This window comes from Acomys minous (assembly GCF_964271855.1).
Source record: "Acomys minous genome assembly, chromosome: 3".
NCBI lineage: Eukaryota > Metazoa > Chordata > Mammalia > Rodentia > Muridae > Acomys > Acomys minous.
In genome coordinates, this window is record NC_140485.1 from 78,613,470 (window position 1) to 78,630,621 (window position 17,152).

General features: G+C 51.4%; 1 protein-coding gene and 1 long non-coding RNA gene across 3 annotated transcripts in view; one reads left to right on the plus strand and one right to left on the minus strand.

Moving 5' to 3' along the window:
- LOC311594194 overlaps positions 1-17,152 on the plus strand; it is a 522,815-nt gene that overhangs the window by 284,007 nt on the left and 221,656 nt on the right. The window lies entirely within an intron of this gene.
- EPB41L1 (erythrocyte membrane protein band 4.1 like 1) overlaps positions 1-17,152 on the minus strand; it is a 130,669-nt gene that overhangs the window by 97,878 nt on the left and 15,639 nt on the right. For both annotated transcript variants that reach the window (XM_084775644.1, XM_084775643.1), the window contains one exon: positions 15,283-15,331. The gene's annotated coding sequence lies outside the window, so the exon portion shown is untranslated. The remainder of the gene's footprint in view (positions 1-15,282; positions 15,332-17,152) is intronic.

Here is a 17,152-nt window from a genome sequence, read left to right on the forward strand (position 1 = left end):
GCCAGCTCTCAGAACGATGGTTCAGTACTCCTTAGCTTATTAGCCTGAGCCTGGGTCAAGCTGACAAGTACAGCTGTGGGATTTGGGGACATCCAGGAGGGACTTCAGAGAATACAACTTCCATGGGGGGGGGGTCAGACACAAAATAGTGAATGCTATAGTCTCATTCATTCATTCATTCATTCATTCATTCATTCGCAGTGCCCAGGATCAAGCTCAGGGCTTGAATTTTCTATCACTGAATTATAACCCCAGCCCCTGGCTGGAGTTTTGAGGCAGAGTCTCGCTATGAAGCTTAGGTTGGCCTTAATGTCATCCTCTTGTCTTGGCCTCTGGCTCCCCAGGCACATGCCACCGCTCCTAGCTTTACATCTTGATCTGCATCCTACAGGGGAACCGATGAAACAGAATGGGACCAGAGCCTTGATAGAGGCCAGGTGAGGTCCATGGAAAGCCAGAGAAGGGAAGGTCTGAGCTGTTCAGCTGGGGAAGAGGAGGAGGTGGAAGGACCAAAGGCTTTTTATCCCAGTTATGTCATTTTTCTGGGAAGGGAAACTGAGACCCAGTGGGGGAGATGGGACCTCCTCGAGAGCGAGAGTAAGTATATGGAAACATCAGCATTAGAAGGCAAGCCCACCGACTTTTGGATTATACTTCCTGGAACCAGATGAGTGTTGCTTCCTGGGGAAAATGAAACAAGGGAGCCCAGACACCTACACAGAGCTTCATGGGGACCCCAGCCTCGCTCACTCTGTGTAAGGCGTGGGTAGAAGGATGGACCCTTCCATTCACCAATGCTCAAACTCTGCTAGCAGCCAATCAGGGCTCTGAAGGAGGAAGAAAGTTTGGGTTCCCCTGGCGACATACACAAAAGCCTCTCCTTAGCAGGGAACAGCTGAAGGAGGGGATGTGGACAGAATTCCACCACTGACTAGACTCTTCTCCCCTGGCCTTTCTGTTCTAACTCCTGAACTCCAGCTGTGACTGGTCCATCTCCAGAGGGGAGGACAGATAGGCCGAAGAGGCGGAGGACAGTGATGAGTCCTCTTCAGTCTTTCACTGACAACTAAGCTGTGCCTTAAAATAGGCCTGTGTCTGTGTAGCTGTCCATCAGTCCATCCCTTGAGCCTTCTTCCCCAAGGCAGGGCCAGTGCTGATTCCCACCTGGATCTCAGCATGCGCTTCCCCTTTCTCTTGCACCCCTACCCCGGTTGTCCTTGAGGGGAAAATAACTGGAACATCTGTGACCTGGGGTTGCTAGCCCACACTTCATCAAAAAACAAAAGGAGAGCCAGTTGGCAGCGCACATCTTTAATCCCAACCCCTGCACTTGGGAGGCAGAGACAGGCAGACCTCAAGACTGAGCCTGGTCTACAGAGTGAGTTCCAGGACAGCCAGGACTACACAGAGAAACCCTACCTCAAAACAAACAGACAAACAAGCCAAAAACAAAACAAAACAAAATGTAAATAAATAGAACAAAAGAAGTGGGCAGGCGCCAGCCTCCCGCCACCTTTGAAAAGTTGCCCAGCCCCATCCAAAGCCCTGGATCACACAAAGCATTCTGCTAAGTGGAATTGCTCTACACACTTGGAAGGAAACTGATGGACTCTGAAAAACGGCTTCCAAATAGAGTCCCAGCATTGCCACCTACTAGCCAAATGGCCATTCCTCTGCTTGCCAAGTCTCCAGGCCGTGTGGAGTGTCTCCATGGAGGGCTCTCTTGACTCCAGAGGAGGAGGCAATCACTAGGGGGATTTGGGGGGGATTTCCCACATCAGGAGCTAGAGCAAAGCCAAGCAGGGTGGCCCACGCCTGTAAAATGAACCTGGGAGGTGGAGGCTGCAGGATGCGGATAGAGCTCATCAAGGTCACTCTGGTTTTCCAGAAAGTACAAAGCCAACCCAGGCTACCTAAGACCACGTCTCCAAAAAACAAACATGAGTGCTCAGAGGTTAAGAGCACCAGGCATGCAATGTGGTACACAGACATACATACATGCGAAGCAAGTACCCATAAAGTAATAAGATAAAATTTAGGCCGGGTGTGGTGGTGCACACCTTTAATCCCAGCACTTGGGAGGCAGAGACAGGTGGATCATTGTGAGTTCAAGGCCAGCCTGGTCTACAAAGTAAGTCCAGGATAGTCAAGGCTACACAGAGAGACCCTGTCTCAAAAAACCAAAAAAAGAAAGAAAGAAAGAAAGAAAGAAAGAAAGAAAGAAAGAAAGAGGGCTGGAGAGATGGCTCAGAGGTTAAGAGCACTGACTGCTCTTCCAAAGGTCATGAGTTCAATTCCCAGCAACCACATGGTGGCTCGCAACCATCTCTTCTGGCCTTCAAGCAGAATGCTGTATACATAATAAATAAATAAATCTTTAAAAAAGAAAGAAAGAAAGAACATATATATACACACACACTTTTTTTTTAAACTGACTACAAAAAGAGTCAGAACAACAGGGTTTATCAAGAAACATCTCATTAGCCAAGAAAGTCGAGCAGGCCATCAAGACCCACAAGATGTCCACATTCTCACCACAATCCCTCAGCCAGCCACTGGGAGCCCTGCAGTTCCCCACAGCCTCTCCTCCCTTCCTCCACAGAGCTGGCCCCCCTTGCTGACCCACTCTCCCTCATACTCCTTAAACTGTCTCTTCTTTTCTACTTTCATATACCTGAGGTTAGCCCAGTACCGACAGCCTGTCTGCTGGCACCGTCTCCCACTGATCCTCACTCCTGTCCTCAGCCATGTTCAGCCAACCCATGCCACCATCACCTTCCTGAAGGCTGTTCAACTCATTCCCAGCCTTATGCCCTGCAGGGGATCCTGCTCCCAACCTCAGCTCCTGGTCCAGGAGCTGAACAGGATACTGCCCCGCCCCCTGTTATTGCACTTTCCTTCTTTTGCCCCTAGCATGTTTTGCAGACTCAGGCCACTCTAAAATCTTATCCTGTTTAAGGCCCTTCAGTCACTTTCTCCTTTGCATCCGTAGTTACCTCTCGCTCCTAGTTAGTTTTATGTCAACTTGACACTAGCTAGGGTTATTTGAAGACTCCTCAATTGAGGGAATGCCTCCATAGGATCCAGCTGTAGGGCATTTTCTTAGTGACTGATGGGGGAAAGGATCCAGCCCACTGTGGGTGGGGCCACCCCTAGGCTGGAGGTCCTGACTTCTATAAGAAATCAGGCTGAATGCAGCCGGGCGTGGTGGCGCACGCCTTTAATCCCAGCACTCGGGAGGCAGAGGCAGGTGGATCGATGTGAGTTCGAGGCCAGCCTGGTCTACAAAGCGAGTCCAGGATGGCCAGCGCTACACAGAGAAACCCTGTCTCGAAAAACCAAAAAAAAAAAAAAAAAAAAAAAAAAAAAGAAATCAGGCTGAACAAGCCAAGGGGAGCAAGCCAGTAAGCAGCATTCCTCCATGGCCGCTGCCTCCGAGTTTCTGCCTTGTTTGAGTTCCTGCCCCCACTGCTTTTGATGTTAAAGAGTCGTTGTATGGACCCGTGAGTGAAATAAGCCCATCCCTCCCTAAGCTGCTTTTGGTCACATCACAGCCATAGTAACCCTAACAAAGATTCTCTCTTCTCCTCCCCTCTCCCCTTTCTGAATGAACTGCTGAAGGAAAGAGCCCAGATTGCCCCCACTGAGCCCAGGAAATGCCATTCTCTGCTTGGCCTTGCCTGCACTACCTCTCCAACCTTTACCCGGACCCTGGAAGGCAGACACTAACACCAACTCATTTACAGACAGAGCAGCAAACCCAGAGCTGTGAATGAACCCAGCAGATGCCGCACAGGCCTTGGGGGGGGTGGGGGGTGGGTATCAATCAAAGCATCAACCCCTTAGGCCACCCTATCATCTGCCCCTCAAGAATACTGCAGGAGGGGCTGGAGAGATGGCTCAGCGGTTAAGGGCACTGCCTGCTCTTCCAGAGGTCCTGAGTTCAATTCCCAGCAACCACATGGTGGCTCACAACCATCTGAAATGTGATCTGTCACCCTCTTCTGGCCTGTGGGTGTGCATGCAGGCAGAGTACTATACACAGAATAATAAATAAATAAATAAATAAATCTTTAAAAAAAGAGAGAGAGAGAGAATACTGCAGGAGCTACCAGAACCGAGTGCTCAGCATGTGCCCCCCTGAGTTCTCCTCCTGGGCTGGCAAAGCCACATCAGCGAGGGGCTAGCTTGTCCCTCTCCAGGTCTACCTTTATCTATCCCACACCATAGTACAGCGTGGAGCCTCTGAATAAAGAGCGGCTACACCTAGGCTTTCACGAGAGCTGTCCAGAGCAGGGTGCGGTGGCGCACACCTGTAATCCCAGCACTTGGGGAGGCAGAGGCAGGTGGATCTCTGTGAGTTCAAGGATAGCCTGGTCTACAAAGCAAGTCCAGGACAGTCAGGTCTACACAGAGAAATCCTGTCTCAGAAAAAAAAAAAGCAAGCAGGGGAGTGGGGGAAGCTGTCCAGGGGGCTGCAGAGATGACTGTTCATCCAAAGGTCCTGAGTTCAACTCCCAGCATCCACATGGTGGCTCACAACCACAACCCTCTGTAATGGGATCTGTTGCCCTCTTCTATCATGCATCCATACATGCAAATATGGCACTCAACAACATAAAATACATAAATAAATATTTGAGAGAGAGAGAGAGAGAGAGAGAGAGAGAGAGAGAGAGAGAGAGAGAGTGCTGTGCAGTTACCTTAGTGGCCAGCAGTGATAACTTTCTTTCTTTAAGATTTATCTCTTTTAGCCAGGCGCACGCCTTTAATCCCAGCACTCGGGAGCAGGTAGATCGCGGGAGTTCGAGGCCAGCCTGGTTTACAAAGTGACTCCAGGACAGCCAAGGCTACACAGAGAAACCCTGTCTCAAAAAACCAAAAAAAAGAAAAAAGAATAAAAAAGATTTATCTTTATCTTTTTTTTTTTTAATTTTATGTGCATGAGTATTTTGCCCACCGAGGTCACAAAAAGGCACTGGATTCCTGGAACTGCAGTTACAGATGGCTATGAGCCACCATGTGGATGCTGGGAACTGAACCCAGGTCCTCTGGAAGAACGGCAAGTGCTCTTGACCACTGAGCCGTCTCTCCAGCCCCATCAGCAATGATTTCTGGGCACCGCTCTTCAGATACTGTAAACCGCAGCTGGGCATCGGGGATCACAAGGATCCAACACCAGCCTGGCTTTCCAGCTGCAGTCGATGCTGCACCCTCCCACCATGCACAAGTGGGCATTAAGCTTACTTCCATGTTAATTGCCTCTAAAAAAGCCGCCATTTACCAAGCACCTGCTAAGAGTGATGCTGCAGGCCAGGCACCCACCAGAGCTCTCATCCCCTCCATCAAGTGTTTACTATATTGTGTCGTACAATGTAAAGTTAAGAATGGACCTGAAGGGCTGGAGAGAAGGCTCAGAGGTTAAGAGTACTGGCTGCTCTTTCAAAGGTCCTGAGTTCATTTCCCAGCAACCACATGGTGGTTCACAACTATCTATGATGTGATCTGGTGCCCTCTTCTGGACTGCAGGTGTATTTGCAGAGAGAACATTGTACACATAATAAATAAATAAATCTTTAAAAAGAAAAAAAAGAACTGACATGAAATATTAAATGAATAACCATAAATCGTGATGAGCACAGGGTTGAGATGTGGCGATAAACCAGGTATGGCAGCTTATCTCTGTAACCCCTCGTCTGAGCAGGACGGTCATGGATTCAAGGCTAACCTGAGCTACATAGCAAGATCCTATCACCTCAAAACCGGGAGGAAGGCAAAGAGAAAGCAGTGTGGGGTGAGTCGGATGGAGAAATTAAATAAGCCGAGACATAAAAGGCAAGGAGCCAGGGCTGGAGAGATGGCTCAGTGGTTAAGAGCACCGCTTGCTCTTCCAAAGGTCCTGAGTTCAATTCCCAGCAACCACATGGTGGCTCACAACCATCTGTAATGTGACTGATGCCCTTTTCTGGCCTGCAGGTGTACATGCAGACAGAACATTGTATACATAATAAATAAATAAATATTTTTTTAAAAAAAAGTGTAAGGAGCCAAGGCTACAAAGAGCCAGAGTAAGCAGCCGGGGCACTTCACAGCAGAGGCAAGAGGCTCTCTGACTGATTTCAGGGCCAGCTTGTACTACAGAGGAGTTCCAGGACAGCCAAGGCTACACAGAGAATCCCTGTCTCAAAAACAAACAAACAAAAAGAGTCAGAGAAAGAATTCTAAGTGACAGGAACAACCGATATAAAGGTTGAGGTGAGAATTCGCTAAATGAACAAAGAGAAAACTCCTGTGGCTCAATTAAGTGACCAAAGGGGAGAAATACTGTGTAAGGGGTCGGGGAGCTCCTTTCTCTGGTACCTTCACGGGAAGGTTGAAGTCTATTCTAAGGACAGAAGAGGCAGTGAAGTGGCCAGGTGTTCTACAAAGCTTCCCTGGCTGCCGCCACTTGGACAGGAGTCAGTGTGCAATATATGCAAAGCAACCGATGGAGCCAGCATAGGGGAGACGCTAGGTCAACAGGAGTTTCCGGTTTCCTCCTCTCTCTACCAGCATCCCCATCCCAGGCCAGGAGCATCCTCTTCTCATTCCTATTCCTTCTCCCAACCTATACATCATCCAAACCTACGTTTTTCTGAGGACAGGGGAGGCAACCTGTGTGTATGCTCTCCCTCCCGCGAGGGGGCCCAGCTTACTGCAGCAAAGATGGGCTGCTTCTCCCTACCCATGAACTGGCGGCTGGGTTGGCTGCAGACCAGGACCTGGCACCTGCGGAGATGCTCAGAAAGCCTGGCTCCTGGCCATTAGGAGCTGGGGAAGTGGGGAGGGGAGGGGCCTAAGGAAAGCCCTCCCCTGTTCTGAGAGGGTCACAGTACAGAAAGAAGTGACTTCCCAAAGACACTAAACACTCACTGGGACTCCAGCCGATCCTAGCATCTGCAGGAAGCCAGTGAGAGGCGAGGCTTTTGTTTTCCCATTCAGAACTTAGGGCCATCAATATTTCACAGCTGTGTCCAAGAACACAGAGACTTGACGACGCTCTAGTTGGAATGGCAGAGTATGACTGGAGATCACTGAGGCCAAAGCCCTACAGATTAAGACACTGATACCCGCGAAAGCACTAGACTTACCCACAGGGTCAGGCTGAGGAAATAAGTGCCCAGCCCAGACAGAAAAGCTAGCTGAGGGGAGGTTGGGATTTGAGGGCGGAGGTCAAGGGCAGGGCAGCATAGCTTCCTCTGGCCTGGCCTGCCCCAGGCCCAGCCTCCTGTTGCACATGCACACACGCACGGGTGTGGTCAAACCTGCCGAACCAGTCCTGGTGCCAGGGCCAAATGGCAGAGCCTAGAGCTGCAGGAGCAGGCAAGGCAGCGCACAGCAGGAGTCTGGGACCAGAAGGACTCAAAGAGGCTCCTCCCAAACATGCTAGCCCAGGCCAGAGGTCCCTGCACTGCCTGGGGTCAGGGACTACTCAACTTTCCAACACTGGAATGCTCTGTATCAGGACCAACCAGGACCTCCCCCAACCACACACACACACACACACACACACACACACACACACCATGCCGCTTAGACAGTCAGCCAACTGTCTGGCTGTGTCACTTGAGCAAGGAACCAGAGACTGGGCGGAGAAAGAAGAGAGAAAGGCAGGGAAGGTGGTAAAGATGACAGAAACCACCCTCAGGCCCCGTGGGACAAGAAGCATCTGCTGGGCAAGAAAGACTTTGCTGAAAGGCTGGCCTCCTATGAGCATGCGTGTCTCACAGATGCGAGGGACTACCTCCTATCTCAACCCAAATCCTCATGTGAAAGATAGAGAGAAGACCAGAGACAAGCAAGGATTAGACTAAGGTCACACAGCAGGACCATGGCAGAGCTGGGGCCACGGCGTAAGACTGACTTCCCAGAACCCACCAGCTTTCAGAGGAGAGGCACTTTTCCAAGTTCAAAATCACCCTGCACACCAAGGAACCAAGAGACCCCTTCCTCACTGTACCCTGGGAACCAGCAGAGACTGATAGAAAGCTCTGCTCATTGTACCAGCCAGGTACTGCCAGTCCCTGAGGGGTGCTGCTATACAAAAATACCATCAACAGCTGGCTTTGTTCCCCGCACTTCCAAGGGCTGGAATGTCTAAGATCAAGGTGGCAGCAGATGTAGTGTCTGGTAAGGACTCTACTTTCGGGTACATAACTGGCACCTTCTTCCAGCATGTCCCCACATGACAGAAGCAAGCTCTCGGGGATCTTTCATAAGAGCAGGTAGGCACACCCCTCACGAGGGAGGAGTCTTCACCCCCAGAAGCCCCACCTTAAAGCCAGCACCCAGAGCTAGGAGGCCAGCGCGTGAATTCTCTCTCTCTCTCTCTCTTTTTATTTTTTTTAAGACTTATTTATTTATTATGTATACAATGCTCTGTCTGCATGTACACCTGCAGGCCAGAAAAGGACATCAGATCACATCGTAGAGGGTTGTGAGCCACCATGTGGTTGCTGGGAATTGAACTCAGGACCTCAGGAAGAGCAGCCAGTGCTCTTAACCGCTGAGCCATCTCTCCAGCCCCCAAGCACGTGAATTCTTGGACATGAAGACAGCGTGTGTTTACCCATAGCGTTCACTTTCTACACTCCAGGGTGCAGGACACGCTCAACGAATATGTGTGACTTATTCAAAGCTCAACGAAGGAGCAAGTGGAGAATGTCCTTCTCCAGACACAACCACAGGGTCCAGAGTGGGAAAGCAAGAAATAAATAAGAAAAGGAAATTTTGAATCTAGGTGTTGAAAGCTGTCTGGTTTCCGTTTTTGTTTTTGTGTTTGTTTTGTTTTGTTTTGTTTGAGACAGGGTTTCTCTGTGTTAGCCTTGGCTGTCCTGGACTCGCTTTGTAGACCAGGCTGGCCTTGAACTCACAGCGATCCGCCTGCCTCTGCCTCCCGAATGCTGGGGTTAAAGGTGCATGCGCCACCACCACCCGGTGCTGTCTGGTGCTGTCTGGTTATGGAACAAACAAAGACACCATGAGCTCAGAGTTCCCAAGATCCTGGGCCCAAAGCCTGGGAGGCAGTTGCCCCAACCACATTGAACATATGGACTTCCAGCCTGCGTGTGCTTCTGTCACTCTGTGCTCAGAGTTACACTGTGCAACATTCACAAAGTAAAAACCAGGGTAAAAACCAGCCCAATCTAAGGTGCTGTGCTGCTCCCACAAGCAGGTCCCTCAGCACCTTGGCAGTTTTCAAAGCAGGGAGACCCAAGCCAAAGCCATGAGGGGCAACTAGCCTGACCATCTGTACAATGGAGATGCTGCCACCTCCCTTATTGACTCTTCTGAAGAGCGTGCACAGTGATGGTTGGGGCGCATGGTCGGTGAACTGCCACGTGCCAAACGCGTATGGAAATTACCAGCAATCACACAGCCCTCACTGGCTTCACTGGTCCCATCAGACTCCAATATCTGATTTTCAACCATCCTCGTGGTTTCAACCACACAGTAAGAATCAGCTACTGTGCACCAGGCACAGAAGTAAGCAGAGCTGCCTGTGTAAGGACCATCACTGACTCCAGGCCACAGATGGTCAAATCAAGGCATAGAGGAAAACAAGCATCTCTCGGCAACCCACAGCAGCGAAGGAGCACCGAGATCAAACTGTGATCCACTGCTGAGGCAGAAGCACGCCGCCGTCACATTAAAGCAACTCCCAGCAGCCAAAGCAGGACGCGCCCCTGAGCTAATGTGGTCACTTCACTGACTCATGCAACAGTAACCACTGAAGAGGACGCGACGGAGTCTCAAGTGGCTGGGACCAGTCCACTGTCCACCAGCCCGGCCATGGGGCCGTGGTTTCTGTCCTTCCAGGCCTGGGTACCCATACCCACAGTCCCTGCGTGCACCTCCCAGCACCAACCACTTTATCTTGGCTTTTTGTCAGAGTCTCTCGACTACTAGAAAAGAGGGACAGTTGTTCATGTTAAATGGCACATCCCCAGTGGCTGTGGCAATTGCAGAAAAAGTATTCGGCCAAGCCTTAGTGAGGCAAAGGTTAAATGGGGGAGGAGGGCACCTATGCCAACTCTATAAAACTCAAAATTGCTCCAGATGATCGTTTCATCTTCCTCAGCCTCCGTTTCTTTCCCTGTTAACTGGGGCTGTTCTTCTCGTCCTACCTTCTCTCGAGGCTGCTATGAAGAACAAACGTGCTTTTTTTGACACAGGGTTTCTCTGTGTAGCCTTGGCTGTCCCGGACTCAACCAGGCTGTCCTCGAACTCACAGAGATCCGCCTGCCTCTGCCTCCCCGAGTGCTGGGATTACAGGTGTGCACCACCATGCCAGGCAACAAACGTGCTTTTAAGATGTGCTGCTCACTAATGCATTGATTCAACAAATCCACTGAGCCCTAACATGAGGGGTGTGGCCTAATCCAAACCATCCTTTTTTAAAAAAAAAAGCATTTATTTCGTTGTGTGCAAGTGTCTTGTTTGTATGTGCACTGTGCGCATGCCTGGTGCCCTCAGAGGCCGGAAGAAGGCATTGGATCCCCTAGAACCAGATTTAAGAACTGGAGTTAGGGATAGTTGTTAGCCACCATGTGGGGACAAGAAACTGACCAGGGTCCTACACAGAGCAGCCTTAGGTGCTGAGCCATCTCTCCGACACCCCCAGTTATTCCTTTTTAAGGGAGAGAAAGAGAGGCCATCCACCTGCCGTAAGCTTGTCGCCTTTAACGCATAACTTAAAAGCTCTTTGTGTATTTACAGAGTTGCACAACCATCACCCGTAACCCCAGCCGTGCTTAGCAAGAGCCCCCAGTGCTCTCAGAAGCCCAAACCTCTGGGTTTGGCTCATACCAGGTGCCACTTTTCTGGAAAACCCCCAAGCCCCTTAGCAAAATTACTCTGGGACCAAAATGGAGCGCACAGTAAACGTCCAACGTACACCGTCATTTATAGAGTATACCTACTTCCACTCAGAGAGACAAAGTCTTGGCTTCCTGCAGAGAAAAGCCAGCTTCCATCAGCCCCGGCCCGGCCTATTCCCAGCTGTGCCTCTCTAGCTACATGATGGCGCTACTGTGCTGATCCGGGCCTCGGTTTCCCCATCTGCTCCTTGGAGAGCAAGCCGGGACCCATGCTTCTAGCAGCTCACAGAAGGAACTCCCCCACCCCCATCAGAGGGAAGCCCAGCCCTGTTACATCGGCTAAGACGGAACAAGCAGGGCGTTGGAGCTGGAGCTGTGCAACCTAAAAATACAGGAGGTCCAGGCATGGTGGCGCACGCCTGTCATCCCAGCACTCAGGAGGCAGAGGCAGGAGGATCTCTGTGAGTTTGAGGCCAGCCTAGTCTACAAAGCGAGTGTAGGACAGCCAAGGCTACACAGAGAAACCCTGCCTTGAAAAACTAAATAAATAAATACATAAAAATACAGGAGGCATTATGCTGCAGATCTCAGGAAGTCTGAGCAACTCTGGACTGGAGGCATGAAATGCATGTGCGCGCGCACATATACACCTAGATCAAGGAGAGAGTACAGGCAGTGGGGAAGAGCTCAGAGAACATTTCAGAAGCTCCCAGCAATGAGAAGAAAGAGCTGAATTCCTGAGCACCGAAGTCTGGCTCTACTCTGGGAAGTGTGTACCTTTGGATAAGTCATTCACTTTCTCTGGGCCCCAGTGAAGCCACCCACACAAAGGGACAATCAGGGTTGACGCTAGGGCTCAGCACCACTTGCTTGACATGTGCAAAGGCCTGGGTTCAGTCCCCCAGCCCGACATAATCCGGGGCAGCCAGTGCATGCCTGAAATCCCAGCACTCAAAAGGCATATGGAGGAGGGTCAGAAGTTCAAGGCCATCCTGAGCTCTAACCTGGGCTATCCTTATCCCAACGAGCAAAAACAAAACACTTCCTTTCCTGTACTCCAGGATTATGGAGGAAAATGAGAGAGACAGAGAGAGAGAGAAAGAGAGAGAGAGAGATAGAGAGAGAGAGACAGAGAGAGAGAGAAAGAGAGAGAGAGAGAGAGAGAGAGAGGAGAGATATGAGAGACTGAAGCCATATAGTGGAAAATCTAAGGCATTTCCACTCTAGCCCTGATGTGAGCCAGAGAAGCATCAGAGAAACCAAGGACCTGGATACCTGGGAGGGATCCAGGATAGTTGAGCCGTATCTGGGGAACATTTCTGAGCTCAGGGCTTTCCCTAAACGGCCCCCCTGGATCCAGACAGGGAGTGACCTATCAGTGCACGGGAGAGAGGCTGGGGAGCAGTGTAGGCAGCTGAGTGAGGAGGCGGGCGGGGGGGGGGGGGGGGGGGGGGCAGGCTTCCTTGCCGAGCCCGTCTCTCCTTCAGAAGCCAATGACACAGCCACCTTGCTTGTGACAAAGACATGCCATTGCTTTCCTTTGAGCTTCAGGGTCCTGGTCTGTAAAAGGGGGCAATAGTAACTGATCTAACATGCTGTAAGTCCCACTCAGTAAGTGTGACTGTCGCTAAAAGCAAACTCATCTCTCAGGTCTCTCAATCCCAGAGACACTTTAGGGGGAGGAAGCCCAGGCCTCTAGGGGCCTTATCCAACTCTCTATGCAGTACTACGGGCAATGAGCAATGAGCAACGGTGAGAGAGGCCTTTCCCAGGGTCCTTGATACCTGTAATCCAGAGTGGGGCTAGGGAGCCCTCTCTCCAGCAAGGCTACCAGAAGCCACCCTGGCCTCAGAGGTCTAAACCCTAGGCAATGGACCAATGGCGGATACTTTCCCTCCCCCCACCCCCATTCCAGCAGGCAGGACGGGATGCTGATTCCAAAGCCTACCAGTGAGCATCCATCATCCGGATGGAGCTAGACTCCTCCTATCTGGAGGGAGGGAAAGCAACTGGGTATCTCTTTCAAGTACTAAATAAAACAGAATAAACAGAATGGGAGGAAGGGGCTGCAAACACAGGCTGGCCACACCTTTGCCTGCAGCTCTCCAGTCCTGGGGAAACCTAAGAACTACTGTTTCCTCCCTTCCCTGTCACTGCTCAGGCACTCCCTTCTCATGGAGAGGCCCTCCTGAGTCAAATATTCAGATCCGAGCTCCATTCACCCGGGTCCAAGGCCCCCTGCTCCCCTCCTTGCTGATCTCTCTCCTCAGAACTCCCACTGGGCTTTGCCTGTCCCTCTCAATGGCAATTTGCACACTGTGTCATAGTTGACAGCTGCACACCTTCATCCCATTCTGGAGGACACAGGGATGACAGTCGTTTGTTTTAGCAATGGCTTTGTGGTTTCTCGGCCCTGTGACCCTAGGGGTGGGGAGCAGCTTTCCTCTCTGAGCCTGCTACCTCTGGCAAATGGGGCAATAACAGTTCCTCCTCTACTGATGCGCTGGTGTAATTTAGTGAGATAATATGTCCAGTATGTGAGGCTTAGCTTGTGGGCCAGTGGCCTCCACTGCAGCAGGCTGCCTGTGAAAATCAACTCCCTCATACACTTCCTGGCTCCCTCAGTAAACAGCCGGTGGCCAATACCTTGGGTCTCTTCTCTCTCCACCCTGAGTCCTACAGAGTTGCTTTGCCTATGGGCCTGGCTCCTGGGAGAGCTTGAGGAAGGCGAGGAATAAATGCATGAACAGATCTCTACCTCCCTGTATTGTGCCCCCACCTCCCCACCCCACCTCCCCACGCACTCAGGAGCTTGCCCTAACGTGAGGCAACTGCTGGGCAGGCCCCCTCCGGGGGAACTCCTAATCCACCTCCCCATCCTGGCTGCTCCCTGGCCGTGGACAGAGAATTCCTTGTTTCTAGTGCTTCCTGCCCAGAGATCTCCGTGGGGCCCAGAGTGCTGGCAGGAAAGAGGCAAATCGCTCCTCTTACAGGGAGTTAAAACCACCCCTGCCCCCACTACTTAGGGCTAAGACACTCTGGCTTTGTTACCCAGTCACTCTACCTGCCCCAGCCTGGCTCAACACCACCGCCAGCCCCTCCCCCACAGCCCCTGTACACACACACACACACACACACACACACACACACACACACACACACACACACACACACACCCCACACATCTATGCAAACCCAAACCAGAAGACCCTAGAATAACGTTGCAGTTCGGGCAGGCCTGCCCACTAACAACCCCGCAGTGACACATAGGCATGTGACTTTGCAATTTCTCAATCGATGTAGGTCACTGGCGTTTGTCCTCTCTGTAACCTCACCCTGCTGTGAGCCAGCAGTATTTTTGTTTTCTCTTTTCTGTTTGTTTATTTTGGTTTTGTGAGTTGAAGCCTTCTTGGTAGCCTGTGTTGGCCTGGGACATTCCCTCAGTCTCCTTAGTGCTAGGATCATAGGCACGTGTCACTGTGCCTAGCCAGGCCAACGAATTTCAAAGCGTCTAAACCAAAGAAAGGTCTGTGGAATTGCCTGGCCTGAGGAAATAGCCAACTATAATTTCTAGCCTTACCTCAACTTCAATAGGGGCTACAATCCACTTAACTATTTTGTATGTTGAAATTCTTTGAAGTTTATGTCCAGTGAGTATTTCCCTGAGTGCCGAGTGTGGTGGTGGCGCACGCCTTTAATCCCAACACTCGGGAGGCAGAGGCAGGCAGATTGCTGTGAGTTAAAGGCCAGCCTGGTCTACAAAGTGAGTCTAGGACAGCCAAGGCTACACAGAGAGACCTTGTCTGGAAAAACAAAACCAAACCAAACAACCAAACAACCAAACAAAAAAACCCTATCTTAAAAAGAAAGAAGGAGAGAAAGAAAGAAAAAGAAAAGGAAAGGAAAGGAAAAAGAAAGAAATTCATTTTCCTAGTTTTCCTAGCAGAAAGTTTAACAAATGCCATTCACCCCAACCCTGGGTCTCCCCCCCCCCCCCCCCCCCCGCCCACCTGCCTGGACCATGGATACACAATTCTAGGACCAACATAACATGAGGCTCCATTGTACTCTGTGGCGAGGCAGAGAGCGGTCCTCTGACCTGCCTAATCTATACCCAGGAGCGGCTGAGCAAAAGAAAGCAAGGACCCACAGCCTGCAGATCCAACTAGATCTGGCTTCCAGTCTGTTGTCTCCATCTTTGGTGGGCACGTGGCACAGGCAGCACGTATCAACAGTGTGCTTAGGGAAGGAACGCTTCAGCCTCAGCATCCCCAGAGGCAGCCTCGGCACTGTCCCCACTGTCAGCCTCAGCAGAAACCTGAGGCCAGACAAACCCTCACGCTGACCCAGCGGTACAACAGAACACTGGGAGCCTCGGGCCCAACCTCAGCTGAAGCGGGGAGCCCGCCTGGGAAACACTCACCCCTCCTCGGCACACTGGCTCCGTGGGGAGGACGTCCTCAGCTAGGCACCTGGAATGAGAAGGGAGGGTTAGCCCCTTCGGCACATGGCACGTGACGCTGGCACAGGAGGGTCGGAGGAACCTGGGAACAGAACCTGTTGAACAGAAAAGCCAGAGAGCAAACAGAGAGCCCGAGGGCAGGCGGGGAATCTCCAGGCCGTGGAGGTGAGGATGAGCCTCCATTCTAAGGGTGATGGGAAGCCACAGACTGGAGAAGGGACTGGAAAAAAGTCAAGAATAACCGTGGGAGAATTAACGAGGGGGAGGGAGCCTAGGCTGGACCAGCCACAGAGGGGGCAAAGTGTCTGGACTCAAGAGACACTCAAGGGCTTTCCTTCACATCGGTCCAGTGGTTTCTGGCACCCTGGGGAAAAGAACCCCCATCACTGCCTCCACTTGACTGTTCTACCTCAGTTTCCCTATCTGGGACATAAATGTGGCTGGGCTGAGGCATCTCTCAGGGCCTTTCTGACATTAGTGCTCAGTTCTGGTCTAACGCCTTCATCGGGTTTATGCTCCTCTGCGTCTTCCCAGAGCTCCACTGCAGGCCCAGCCTGGCACACAAGGGGCAGTGCAGTTGGAAGGAAAGACTTGAGGCCTCAGGCTCACACACTCGGTAGCACTGGTCTCCGTGTCTCCGAGTCATAAGGAACATAGTGAACAGGCGGGAAATAGACGGTGGTTTATGAACGTGGGCTCTGGAGTTCTGTGGTCTGGCAAGTCACTCTCCCTCCTAATCTAGAGAAGGTGTGAGTGCAGCATCAGCTCCTGGAACGGACAGGGGGATAGAGGAGATGACCCTATGGGGAGGTCCGTCCATCAGAGAGGATGAGGCCACACACACGTGAAAGCCAGGAGCTCCAGAGAGTGAGCTGACACACGGAAGACTGCGGTAGTGAGTGGCAGGGCTGACACTGCCATTCGGCCACTAGGCCGCAGGACCCAGGCTGTCGCCATCATCATCATCATCATCATCATCATCATCATCATCATCACTTCTTCTCCTCCTCCTCCTGTTCCTCCTCCTTCCTCCTCCTCCTCTTCCTCCTTCTCCTCCTCTTCCTTTTCTTCTTCTTCTTCCTCCTCCTCCTCTTCTTCTTCTCCCTCTCTCTCCTCTTCTTCTTCTGAGATAAGGTGTCTCTATGTATGTAGCCATGACTAGCCTGACACTCACTGTGTGGACCAGGCTGGCCTTGAACTCACAGAGATACACCTTCCTCTGCCTCCCCAATATTAAGACTAAAGGTGTGCCCCCACACCACAGAGCTTGGGCCCAGGTTCTTAGCTAACTCCTAGGTTGTCTGTACACTATTTTATTGCTGCTTTTTTGGATAAGGAAAATGAGGCTTTAAAAAAAAAAAATCCAAATGGCCTGCCTAAGGTCACAGGGAAAATTAGCTTCAGGAGAGGAATTTGACCGGCCCTCCTTGGTGAGAAAGCCTATGGTCCCCTGTGCTATCCACAAAGTAGATGGTTACAGAGACGCTCTGGTTTCAGGGCTTGGAATGGGGTTGGAATGACATCAGGCAGCCTTGGCTGTGTGCACCACGCACCCCAGAGCATGCGCCCTAGAGCGCCCTCATGTACAACTACCTTAAGAGGAAAACAGAAGTTGCTAGTGGAACAAAAGCCTCTTTCTTAGAAGGCCTCTCTGGGGACTAGCCAGGAGAGAAGGCCACAGTCCTGCCAAGGGTGAGCAGAGGGCTGGATCTAAATAAACAGAAGCACCAACTGGCCGCCATCTTGCTGTGATCCCTGTTCCTCTCACGTCTCTACCCTCTACCCTCCTTGCTCCCTTCCTGCTCTGTGGCTCCAGGATGGCACAGCGGCT